Source organism: Mesocricetus auratus, unplaced genomic scaffold (assembly GCF_017639785.1).
Source record: "Mesocricetus auratus isolate SY011 unplaced genomic scaffold, BCM_Maur_2.0 Super-Scaffold_100019, whole genome shotgun sequence".
Taxonomy (NCBI): domain Eukaryota; kingdom Metazoa; phylum Chordata; class Mammalia; order Rodentia; family Cricetidae; genus Mesocricetus; species Mesocricetus auratus.
In genome coordinates, this window is record NW_024429200.1 from 17,700,034 (window position 1) to 17,714,265 (window position 14,232).

A 14,232-nucleotide genomic window follows, 5' to 3' on the forward strand; every position below is an offset into this window, starting at 1 on the left:
CTGTTATATATTCATATAAATGTACTTTTAAATCAAATTGTCCACTGTGTTAGTGATTGGGTTCTGACCTTTTAAAATCATAAACAACCTTTGTTCATAGAACAAGGTCTTTGATTTCTAGTTTACATGAAAGTGTTGCTTTCGAAATAGTCATTTCAGTCCAGGATAAATTCAAACTCTTTCATTCTCAGTGGAAATATATGAAAAAAGAATCACTCTTGGAATCCTAACACAGAATAGCTTATAAAATCCCATTGATTCCTACCACACATTAGGCAAGCTTAACTGAACTAGATCAGAATGATACGAGGAAATGCCAACAGAGGAAAATTATCATTTGCTGTTTTCTAGAGATATAGTCATCCATCAGTTGCTGGGAAAAAATGGTTTATTGATGTTTCATGGTAGCATGGTGTCTTCGTGAAAAGTGCTAGAATTCAGCTAAAAGCAGTTGTATCTACAAGGCAGAACACAAGTCTATTTTATTCTTAGCTCAAGGGTAACATTTCTTGTGTGCCTTAGAGTAATAATAAAAGGTATGCGTATGTACATGTGTATACAGTGAACACACATACACAATCTTTTGATCTAAAATACAGGTAATTGCCTTGAGTAAGGGTTTTCTGCCATCTATTCCCCCAAACTGCCCCTATTAAACATCTTCTGCAGTTTTAAGTTGTGCCTTTACAGTGGCACAGAATGGGCTGGCAAAACCAGCAGAGACAGCTGATCCGAACAGGGGAGAGCTCTTGGACCCCAGACGGACAGCTGGGAGGCCAGCATGGGACCGATCCAGACCCCCTGAATGTGAGAGTCAATGAGGAGGCCTGGGCAACCTATGGGGTCCTGAGCAGTGGATCAGTGTTTATCCCTGGAATACAAACAGACATTGTGTGTCCACAATACAAAGAGGCATGCTCTCTCTGCCTGGACTCTTAGGGGAGTGCCTGGACCCTACCCTGAATGAAATGATAGACTCTAGATATCCCCTATGGGGAAGGAATTGGCAATAGGATGGGAGGATAGGGGGGGATGGGGGGTGCGGGAGGAGGGGAGGGAGAGGGAACTGGGATTGACATGTAAAACAAGCTATTTAAAATTAAATAAGAATAAATACAAATGCTTAATGAAGAGTTTTGAATATAGATCTTCCTGGCTGCTCTAATTTTATCCCTATTATAGATGTCTCATCTGTACCTAACGGAATGCGTTTGTCATTGTGATTTGTCTTTGCTACGTCTTTTGGAAGCATTCCACTGACTTTTCATGGAAACAAAGCCTATTTCTCAGTTATATTTCATGACTTTGTATAGAATCTCAGATAATTCCATAATCTCAGTAGACGATTTGGAGGATAAACTACTTTTGAACAAACTAAGCTGGCTCTTAGTTTCACTGATGGGAATGTGAGTTAAAAAAAAATTAAAGTGTGTTTTAAAGGATGGGCAGATACCATTTGTTAGTCTGAGAACCTGGTAAATGCCAGTAGTACAAAAGTTTCCAATGTATGTATCGTTCAATATGGATATTAAGCTTCTAGAGACAGACTTTGAAAAGTTAAATGCTGACCTAATGCCTTGAATCCTGGGAAGGCTTAAGATCAGCATTTGCTACCTATCTTATTTTCTAGTAAATAGTCACATGAATCAGAAATTTTAACACAACTGTGTATACTTTGAATGTCACTTATTAGAGAATTTAGAAATAGAAGAAGGAACTAGGATGTTTCAAAGTGGTATGTTTTTAAGGAACGTTAAATGTGGAGGAGCTGACTCTTCCAGATAACTAAAATACATGTTTTATTTTAAAGGTAAAATCCAACTTGGATCAAAGTAGTGGTTAAATCCATATGCTCTTTAATTTAAATTTAGGAAAAATTCTACCTAACTTGAATTAGTTAGAATGTATTATACTTGATGTCAAATAGACAGAAGATAGATAGATGATAGATAGGTAGATAGATAGATAGATAGATAGGTAGATAGATAGATAGATAGATAGATAGATAGATAGATAGATGATAGATAGAAACACACACAGAGAGAATCATATGCTGAAATATATATGCCAGTACTCTGACAACTTTTTGAAGTTTCAAACACAATTGAATCTTCCTTCCAATTCCAAATGTAATGGGAAGACAAATTGAATGCTCTCACTTCAAAATCAAGATGGATATGTATGGAGATTCAATGAGAATGACCCATTGGGAGGAACTGGGTAGTTTTTATTAGTGTTTTTAAAGACATCTCTCATTCTATCTGCACACAGCTTGTAAGTCCATACCTGCAGGCTGCATTATTGAAAGGTGAAGGAGTTGTTTTTCATAGGGAGGACAGCATACCCTGCTGTGTCTGCTGCTGCCATCGGCACAATGGTGCTCTGGTGATAATGTGAATCTCATCACCACGTGTGAGTGTGGATTATGTGAGTGATATAGTTGGAGACCCAGCCATCAGCCCAAGAATTTGTACTCATAAAAATTGATTGAGAGCGGGTTTGGCCAGCTGCAAAGTCGTTGTTCCAAGTGAGCACTTGAGGAGCCACTGAGGTGAGAAGGCTTTTCAAAGACTCATATAAACATGAAAATCGGAGGCAAAAATGTCAATTTAAATTAGAGTCAAAAAATCAGAAAGCAAATTATCTGTCAATGTTGGGTGTTTGTTTGCTTCCTATTTAAGTTGTACCCCTTTTTATATTCTAATGCTGGTGTGTTTACAGCAATAAATCTGTGTTAATAAATAAGAGACTGAATTTTCAAAGCAAAGACAATTTTTGTTCAAGATAAATTAAAAGAATGATTACAAATAATATATTGAAATCTTACCAAAATTAAACTTTCTGATATATTTTTATGTTTCCCTAATAGTTTAGTATTTATTAGATTTAGGAAAGCATAACTGATATAAACTACTTCTGATACTATCTTGTAACTCAAATAATAATAAGACTTGGATATCTTAGAAACAGTTTTTCATCAGTTAGTCATCATTTATATGAAACAATTTTTATATTTAAATAAGTGGAATTATTTCTCCTATAGTTTTCTAACATCTATTCAAATAGCTGTATACATCAGATATTATATATTTCTGTAATAAATCCAAATTCTCCTGAGGCACTTAGGTATTAACACATCTTTTATGTATTTAATCTGATTGCTATTAAGTGATTGCCCTGTGGCACACATTTGCCTAATGCACTTTTAATGCATGATCTTATTTGCTCTTCAAAATAAGCCTGCCACAGGAGGTGTTACTATTTCCCTCACAGCCCAGTTAAGATAAAATGTATATGGGCCATTGTGTGATGTTCTCAGGATTCATCTACTATGAGATAGAGTCAATTGAATAATATTCTGTTAGACAGTAGAGGCAAAGCTCATATTTCCTGCTCCATATGGCTATGATTAAATTAATGCACACAGCCACAGTTCATCTGAAGATAAACAGATATCTTAAAAATCACTAGGGATCATTAATGCCAGAAGGTACAAAGCAGTGTTGCCGCATTAAAGAAGTAACCATGGAGGGGTAGCCCAAAGAGCCCTGGGATTAAGGAAATGACTGACTGTGTGACATCACTGGAAACTGAAGTAGACATCTATGTTGTGTTGGCCCTGTATCAAGTGTTCACTGCTTGTTGTCAATGTGTCAGAATCATGACTTGAAGTTGCTGCAAACAACAGCAGGCTATCAAGACATAATGTTAATTACGTATCAGCTGAGTTGGCACAGGATGTAAACAGGCGGTGATCAGAACATGCTGCAGGCACATGAGAAACACTGTTCCCCAGGAAGATGTTGTTGGGATTCTATTTAAACCTAAAGAAGGGACTCTCTTTGCCTGATACTTTTTGAAGGACTCAGCGTATTTGGAGGACCCGATGCTAACTCCTCAAAGGCATTTGAAATGACAGTAGTGCATATAGAACACGCACTAGTTGCAGTGTGAAGAGTTTTAGTTTAGAGTACCATTTGTTTGCTTACACAAGACAGTTTGAAGTGATAAAGCTATGGCTGTTACATCAACAAAGATCAGGATGGGGGTGCTGTTGTTGACCATTTAAGTTGGGCATGTCAGTATACCAACACATGGCTTTTGTGGTAGAAAATGAAAAACCCTGTAAGCAGAATTTTCCTATCATGACTTCCTGCCAGTTCCCAAATAACTGACACAGAGTCTTATATTAATTATAAATGATCAGCTAGTAGCTCAGGCTTATTACTAACTAGCTCTTACAAGTTTATTTAACCCATTTCTATGCGTCTACATTCTGCCACGTACTGTTACCTCTCTTTCATTTTGTACCTCCCATTTCTACTTAGTGTTTTTCTGACAACTCCTCTAACTCTGTCCTCCTTCATACCAACCTCCTCTGTGTCTGGCTGTCCAAACTATGCTTCCTGTCTAGCTACCGGTCGGTCATCTTTTTATTAAACCAATCTGAGTGACAAATCTTCATAGTGTACAAAAGGATTATTTCACAACATTTCCCCTTTTTTTGTCTAATTAAAAAGGAAAGTTTCAATTTTAACATAGTAAAATTATATACAACAAAAACAGTTATTGAGTAAGAATTATGGTTGCAATATCCAGTTCATTTATATTTTGCAAAATTAGAGAAAGTATTCTATTATCTATCTTATCTTTGTGAGTCTAAAGTTTTATGCCTAATTTACCTTTTATCATAACTAAGGAAAATTTTAAGTCTAATTATCTAGTCTTTAACACCCTAAAAGAACCCAGAATGGTGAAATGTTATTTCACCTGTGTATCCCAGATATATTTAATAGATCATGGACCTTTAACCTCCCCAAGATTTACAGCCTATGATATTTAATGTGCTCATGCTCTCCACAGAGTATGATAAACATTCCTAACAGCAACTTCGTAGTCTCCAAAAGAACGATGGGACTCCACAACAATTCTACCTGGATTGTCTTAATTCCACTAAACTAATAAACACCACACAAAGATCATCTTTGGACTACAAACTGCTTAGGGCAATTCCAAGGTAGCTAGCTGAGGTGATCCACCCTCATGTACTACTCCAGCCAAGACTTCAGATAGGCCCTGTGCTTTCCCATTACTCAGAGACTGGCAACAAATAATACAGCTAGCCCCCCGGGACTTGACCATTGTTTTGATTTTTCTTCAGGGTTCCCTATAGATGTCATCACCCACCCCCAGACAGCAGCAAGTAATTTTAATATCATAGCACCCACATTTCCTAGAGGTTGGGTGGCTGGCTTTTTTTTTTTATCTTGACTAGGTTATGGATTTTTGTCATCATGTAGGAGTGTGGGTTACAACTTGTTATTGGGTATGGTCAGAAAAAATGCTAAACAAATGAGATCAGATTCAGGAATCTTGTTCTGAAAAGAAAAAGGGAGATAGAAATGATAGGATAAAAGAGTAGATTATTCAATCTGCTTTTAAACTAAAAAAGGAATTACTATTCTTATATGTTTTACATTGGTATAGATTTTTGTATATTGATACAAATTTAAGGTTATATTGTTAGAACATACTGACATGCATTTCTACTTTTGTTTAAGGTATTGTACCTATGAAGTTCATTTAACAATAGAATAAACCTTTCTAGTCCTTGAAAGTTATCTTTACAAACTACGTAATTAAGAAACACAGGTTAATAGTCACCCATAACTATCAAACTTATAGTCATGTTAGTTATGGTTTAAAGATCATGAAGAAATACATTTTAGATAGATAAGTAATCCTCAAGCACTTCAAAGACCTATAGAATATGGCTTTAAAATATTTTAATAATGTGGGTTTTTCTTGACATGGGACATATCTGTTACTGGCAGCACCAATCTACTTCAAAACGGATGCTGGGCATTGAAGAAACTCCATATAGAGTTTGCTTTCTTTATGGCAAAAGCTACCCATTTGGGCAAGAACTGCCCTTGCCTTGACTGTTGACAGTGTGCTGTCCAAATTGGACAAGTAGGACACAAAAGAAAGTGACTGTCAAATTTTGCCAAGACAAGGTAGAATAGCCTTTCAAAATTTCCTGTTTCTGAAAATAATCTATCAGATATTCTAGGCCTGTAGGCCAAAGATGGTTGCCCCAAGGTTACAGAGGAACTGTGGATGACTGTCCAGACAGCCAGCTGTTTCTGATATTTCTCATATTTTTTTGGAAGTGACTTGCTGTACCATTCTTACTTACTCGGGCCTTTGGGGTTGAAGACTAGACAGTTACAGTTATGATTATGGTTCTTCCAAACCTGGGCAAATGGTATATTAGGTATAAACTTTAGACTCTTCAGAAGAGGAAAGCTAATGGAGTAATCTCTATAAATTTGCCAGTTACATATGGACTAGACATCAAGACTGTATTTCTTACTTGATGATTGTTTGTGCTGTGTGTAGTTTTGTTTTTGTTAAAGTTATTACCTTTCCTTTCTATGTGGATATCATTTGATAATAATTCTTATTTTGTATAGTTTTACTATGTTAGAGTTAGAACCTTTCCTTTTTAATTAGACAAAAAGGGAGAAATGATACAGGAATCCTGTCACTAGTATCCAATTGGAAAGAGCATTTTAGTGAGAGTCAGGTTTACATTAGGGACGGGCTGGAGGAGACCAGGTAAAATAGATGGAGTAAGGAGGAACATGGCCTTTTTGAGTGGCCTTTTGGAAGTGGTGTTTTTGAAGTAGCTTGCAATCCTACTCAACGCTTTTTGTGCTTTAATATTTGTGCACTTTCCTTTTTTGATGTTTCAAGACAAAGTTTCTCTGTATAACTTTTGGAACCTGTCCTGGAACTCTATATGTAGACCAGGCTGGCCTTGAATTCACAGAGATCCATTTGTCTCTGCCTCCTGAAAATTGAGATCAAGGCATATCTACCACCACTTGGCACATTTTGTTTTTTAATAAATGGCTAAATAAATCTTTATCAAAACACCATCAATATTCCTTAATAGTACCTACTCCAGTCTCCTACACAAGAATAGTCAAGTAATTATCACTGGTGGGTGCCCTAAACATACATAGACAAACACACATCCATTCCTAATGGAATCAGTCATTGATATTTTTTGTATGTGATTTCTATATCAGCAGGTAAGAAATCTATCTACTTTATTATTTTAAGTGAATAATTACATCCATAATGCAATCTGTATATTTATCTTACTTAGAAATTTTTTTCTGTCTTCAAACAATGATAAAGTAAAAATATATAATTCTCATATATTAATTGTTCTATATATATAGCAGAAGTACTCCTATAGGTATTTCTGTTTTTAAGGGCCCAGATACTTATAATACTAATTAAGACTATAAATCTTTAAAGAACTCATGAATTTTAACTGTTCTCCCAAATGATGGCTATTGTTTTTCTTGCTTGACATTTTGTTCTTATGGTCAAACATTTTGCTAAATTGCCCCTTATTTCACTGGATTTTTCAAAACATACATTTTCAATAATGAGAAAAAAGAATCATTGATGTGGAATTTATATGGATTAATATGTTAGAAACTCATAGATCGGTTTTGTACTTTTTATACTGTTGGATACTTATAATCAAAACTTTTTATCTGGGTTATTGAATAAATTTAGTCTTATTAGAAAATAATAAGAAAGACACCCTTCTGCCTAAATCCTTCTAGTGACTCCCATGCACTTAAAATAATAGATAACTATGACCTAGTGAAGATCCTTTGTACTTCTGGCCCCTAGATGCCTGTCACCAAACAGCACCCACCATTCTTAAATCTGGCATCACTGCTGCAGAGCCAAAGGCATGGCGTCTTCCAAGCCTCTAGACCCCTTCCTCTCCAGTGGCACCTAACAGTATGAGTTCTGTGGGACTCTTGTGCCTGTGTAACAAAGTCCCCCTGCTTTCCCTAGGATGGTTTGACCACTCCTAAACCTCAATGTAGACATAATGTGCTTGCTTTCTCTTCCCCGCGGCTTGTTCATTCTGCCTAAAAATTTAGTTTTCACTTCAAATGTTGCCTATTCAAATATGTCTTCTCTACTCACTCAATTTAAAATCCCTTCCAACTCTCTCACAGCGCCCTGGTTTAATTTTCTCAGAACGTTTGTCTCCAGTTAAAAAAAAATTATTGATACATTTTTTAATCTGTTGACCCTTTCTAGAGTATCTCCTAGGCACTGTATAAAACATAGGTAGAAATAGACTAAATATTTGTTAAGTAAGTGGGTATTTATATGTATATCACACTGAAAATTTGTGTAACAAGGTTGCCTTCCTTTTTTTTAAGGAATTTGAACATGATTATTAGATCTCCCTATGCCATTTGGCCAAGATAGTTAATCATAATACATATTCCACTCAAATCTGTATCTTGAAGATATGTTCCTTTCCCTTGATTAAATTAAGCTCTGGGTTTTTTTTTAAATAACTCCATCAGCACCTTTGCCCTCTGCCAAGAACATTTCAAGCTAAGGATTTTAAAAGCCTTAATCTTTACTGAAATTAGATGGTGGCAGTTGCTAAGCTGCCAGCTGTTAACACGATCCCTGCAGCAGTAATACACATATAAACCTGAATGCTGTGGTCTCTCAAATCTCATAGTTAGCACCTTCATGCGTGCATACGGGCAGGTGGCAAGCAGGTTGGCAATTAAGAAGAAAATGGGAGGTTTCCTATCCCAGATATGGATGCCGTGTGGGACCACAACATCAGTTAAAGTGCCCTGTTGATGCTGAAGGCAGACTTAATGCTGTCTTCAGATTAAAGGCTGTCTATATCCCCCAATTCCCAACAAATCTGTTCTGTTTGGAGTTATTACAAGTGGACTGAGTAGAGAATATTAAATGTTTATGATTGCTGCACTCTCTTGAAGGGATTTTTCTGTTTTAATACAGTAAATTATGTAAGATTTGTTCAGTAATGCACCAGGAAGCTTATGAGAGAAACAAATACTTGATCAGAGTGGGTCAGACCTCCATGTTTCTGTGTCAATAATCCCCCTGCCTCATTGCCACAGTGCAGAGCAAGTAGATGTTGTCAGACTGCTTCCAGCTGAGAGTGAAGGGAGCAAGGCACGCCCTGGTCCTGTAGATGGCCTATCAGAGTCCCACTTGTTCTGGGTCCTGGTTAGTAAATGGTAGCTCCCAGGTTGTTACCATCTGAATGTGCACTCTAGATTGTTTGTTGAATTGGCCTTATAAATGGGATGTGGCATGACCTTGTAAAAGATAACAGGTAAAGTCAGAGCTCTTGGAGTTCCAGAGTAAGCACATGGATTGTGAAATGTGCATCAAATTATTGAATCCAGTAAGTAACTTGTGACTCAGAAGTCTAGTATTAGTAGTACATTACTTCTAGACCCAGTATTTCCCCAAAGCCTAATTGCAGGCTCTCAGTTGTTTTGTGGGTCAGGTTTCCTCACTGTTAGTGACAACTCTGCTCACCGTTGGTATTCTGTTACTCTCCCATCTGTACTCTTTGTTGTACCTATGGGCCCGGTTACTAGAAGCCATTCTGGATCTAGTGGACAGTTTTTGAGATGTTTAAGTAAAATATGAAATGAAGCAATCCTTTTAAGACTTCCTCATTTTATAACCATGTTCTAGAAACAGACTCAATTCTCTAAAGGTGGAACTTTGTGTTTTTCCTTTTAGTTTCTCTTAAAAAAATTTTTAGTTGGTATTTGAGACTTTGTATGCCCTGCTGTTAAAGAGTGGTTTAATATTTGAATCCAGCTAGAATAAAATAATTAGCATAAATGTAAAACAGGACCTGGGCCTATTTTCCAATTTACATAAAGAATAAATAACATCATTGTGTTTTTCATTAGATGCCTTCTGTCAGTTCTTAAGGTCTTGTTCTAAAATGACAAATTTTTCACACTTTTGATGACATATATATATCAAGTCTGGCTACTTTAACATATAACAGTGTGATCATATAAATAATATTTGCAAAATCCTTTAGAAAAACAATGTTTTTGGTTTATAATGTTTATAGTACAACTATCCAAAATAATTTCACAAGAAATAAAGCAACATAGTATTTAAAACTACATTTAGATACATGGCTACTTTTTCATGTCTCTGTCAATTTATATTCATTTGTAAGGGCTTTCAGTTAACATCTTCAACACCAACATCATTTGCTCTTGCTTTATTCATAATGATATGGTAAGAATCAACCCGTGAGATGGGGGCTGGGGACCAAGAGAGAAGCAGAGAAGTAAATGAGTAAGGAGGCAGAAGACAGGACAGTCTGCAATCCCTGGTGTGTTCACAACACCCAATCCTCTGCCTCGTATTACTCTCCTTTTCCACTGAAGAATTCACCACCCAAGGTTACTTCACTGTCTTTTTTGTGATGTGAAGTGGGAGGGACTTATTTTTTGTTGTTGATGGTAGTAGTGATGTTTGGTTTTATTTGGTTTTGAGACAGAACCTCACTCTGTAGCTCAGACTGTCCTTGACCTCAGCCTGCCAAGTGTTGGGATTACTTGTATACTTGAGAAGAAATGAGTAATAAAGAGATAAGGAGCCTCAACTTATTACTTAATTCACTTTTCTCTCCAATACCATTGGTAGCCTTTGATAGTAATTCAGGGCTGTCTTACATAATGGCATTGCCAAACATTTAGAGAAATTAGGCTTCTAATCAGGCAATAGGGTTGTTTAAAGTTTCAGAATGAGGATTATAGAATAATGTTATATCATGAGAGGAACACCAGCCTGGAGTGAGGAGGCACATCCTAGCACTCACGATAAGCATTTTTCCTAGGCAACCTTGGAAAGGCAGATTCTGCTCTTCCTCTCTGTTTACTAGAGTTGAGATCACAATCTCAAAATCTCAAAGGCCCTGACATCTTAATTCTTTTTTAAAAAACATTTTTCTTTAATTTAAATTAGAAGCAAGCTTGCTTCACATGTCAATCCCAGCTCCCTCTCCCTTCCCTCCTCCCCTGTCTCCCTTCAACCTTTCCCAATCTTCACCCAATCTCACTCCACTCTCCAAAGAGTGTGAGGCCCTTCATGGGGGATCGCCCAAGTCTGTCAAATCATACAGGGCAGGGCCTAGGCCCTCCCCCATGTGTCCAGGCTGAGACAGCATTCCTCCACATGGAATGGGCTTCCAAAGTCCATTTGGATGCCAGGGATAAATGATAATCTATTACCCAAAGCCCCAAAGAATGCCGAGGCCTCCTCACTGACACCTACTTTCAGGGAGTCTGGATCAGTCCCATGCTAGCCTCCCAGCCAACTTTCAGACATCTTTATTCTTGGAACTACTGTGTTACAGCAGGTTCCAAGTTTGTTTTTGCTTTGTCATGTTTTATTGAGAAAAGGTCTTACTATTTTTTTCAAGTGGACTCTGGAACTCAAAAATCTTCTACCTCACCCTCACAGGGCTTGGAAATACAGGTATTCAGCTTGTTTTAGAGAGTAATTGTATAATTTCTTTTCAGTAAAGCTTAGCTGTCAGTGTAAGTCTTCTTTACTTAGTGAACTACAAATCATCTGAGTATCCTAGTACCTGAGTTGCAAAAGTATTCTCTTATAATCAAAGTGTGTTAAGTCTTCAATGTCTTCAATGCTGAAGTAACCTATTATTCATTTGGCAATTTTTCGCAGATTAATGACTCACTAGAATGTTAAGGTAGCACTATCATGAAAATAAACCTGTACTGCTAATAGCCCCAATCATACTGCAAGAGAATATGTATATATAAGACTCAATAAAATATTTTATATATGTTGTAGTCCATTATAATTCCAAAAATGTTATCTTTTTCTATTCTATATTTTGGTTCATACTGCCTTGCAATGTTTTAGCTTTTTCTTTTTCTCTATATGTAAGGTATATAGAAATGGTTTGTTTCTCACAGGAGACATAAGCTTTTAAGAAGTTACAAATGTCTTTCTAGGGGCTGAACAGAAACCTTGAGAGTTAAGAACACTTGGTGCTCTTAAAGAGGAATTAGGTTGTTTCCAGCACTCGCATCTGGTGACTCTAAGACACCTGTAATTTCAGTTCAGGGGATCCAGTGGCCTCTTCAGATAACGCATATATGTGGTGTACATAACATACAGTCAGGTACACATACAGATATAAAATGAATAACGCAAACACACATTTGCTTTGTTGGGGGAGTGGCCACACCCTAACTGTTGTTTTATTCTTTCTCAAAGTTAGTTTCCATAGTGTTTTGACTGCTTGCTTATGAAAGTGACTACAGCTTAGCTGAAAAACTTACCTAATGAAGACCTAAAAAAAAAAAAAAAAAAGATGACAACACCAATTGACATGCCAATGTGGATAGGGGAATTCTCAAAGATTCTACCCTCAGGTGAACAGCTATAGCAATTAGATATTGTGTGTGTGTGAGGACGTGTACTCTTCCCGCCAGCCGCCTGGGTCCTGCAGCTCTCTCAGCCCCCAAATAACACATGAAACACTACAGTAATTATGAAGCTGTTAGTCATTTTTACTTGGTTTCTTATCAGCTAGCTCTGACTTAATTATTAACCCACAACTGCTAACCTGAGTATTTCTACAGGATCTCATCTTACTCCTTTGGTGTCCTACATCATGACTGACTGTGCCTCTGTTTCCCAGAATCCTCCTTGATTCATAGTCCCATCTATCTTGCTTCCCTATTGGCCAACAGTGCTTTATTTAATAAACCAATAAGACAACATATACATAGAAGGACTCGGGCTGTGAAACAATAATAACAATCAAAGAATAAGAGGTTTGGAATTCAAGAAGGACTTAGTCAGGACATGGAGGAAGTTAGAGGGAGGACAGGGAGGGAAAATGTGTGAATACAGTACTCATGTATGTAATTCTTAAAAATAAATTTTAATACCTTCTACCTCCATGCCTCCAATAGAATACATTCAATTTTTGCTACTTGGGTAAAAGAAGATGTATCACCTCATGATAATCATTCCCCCAACATTTTAAACAGAGTATTTAGAATTTAAAATTAAATGTCAGCTATGACAAGTAGAAAAGAATGTATTTGCAAATACATGTCATGTGCGTGGGAGAATTATTTGTGCTTCTTGTTTTTCAAGCAAGATAAAATGTAGTTCATACTTTCAGAAGTATTACACTTTCAAATACACTAGAAAGAGAACATTTCTTGAATTTAAATAAAATAAGTTCCATGTAAACATAGGCAGGGATTTTGTGCCACACTCTTTGGAAGTTAGATTATTCACAGTCTGGAGAAGTTGAGTCATAGAAAAGGAAACAGAAGACAAGGTAATGCAGTTAGAAAAGAAATGGGGACCAGTGATAAAGACCTTGGGGGAAAAATGTCAGGGGTTTAGATTGAGAAATAGAAAGAAGAATTTTTAAAGATGAAGGTAATGTTCTCCTACATGGCAATTCGGGTAAAGACATGATTGAAGTGGGCAAGATGAATTGTGTGTCTGGAGTATTTCACCCAGTGATGGCTGCCTATTCTGCTTAGTAACTGCTGAAGGTATTTGCGAGCTGTGTAGAAAAGTCAGACCCTCCGGTGTTCTTCATCTCTCTCCCAGCAGGGTTTGTGTTATGACGGCAGTGATGTGCCAGGGATCTCTTGTTATTATGGTTTTAAAGTCCCCAAAACAAGAGATGGAGATGTGAGACTTATTAATTATATGCTCAAAGAAATCTCTTGTTCTGTTACTAATTTATTGTTAAAGCGTCACTTTGCCAAACCCCTTAATATCTCATTACAATTTACTTATCCTTAAGACAACTTGGATACATCTTGCTTTATTTTATATAGTGGAGCCACCATATTCACTCTATGTCTCTTAAGTGCATGTCCCAAAGACAGAAGTTAGATCTCTTCTTCATCAAGTCCATGGTCAGGGTGGGATTAAAGATCCGGCTGAGAAATTTAAATTTGTAGTGTGATCTAATTGTAAGGTAATAATAACAGTTTATTTTTGAGATGACCATGGCGACACATTCCTATAATTTAATCACTGGGAAGGCTGAGGCAGGAGGATTATTAAATTCACTACCAGGCTGTGCTATATAAAAATGAGGGTTAGGGATGAAACCTGATGATAGAATGTGTGCCTAACATATTGAAGACCCCGGGTTCAGTCTCCAGTTCCAGGAGTTTTCTTGTCCAACACCTGGAAGCGCTGTATCGTATATATTGCACATCTTCTTATATGCTAAGCTGAATTACCAGAAGAAGGATCAAAGATGAAAAGCAAAATGTTTAAGCTTCTGTGTGAATTAGGACT

At 36.9% G+C, this 14,232-nt stretch overlaps 1 protein-coding gene across 18 annotated transcripts in view; it reads left to right on the forward strand.

Moving 5' to 3' along the window:
• Cadps2 (calcium dependent secretion activator 2) overlaps positions 1–14,232 on the forward strand; it is a 519,904-nt gene that overhangs the window by 344,466 nt on the left and 161,206 nt on the right. The window lies entirely within an intron of this gene.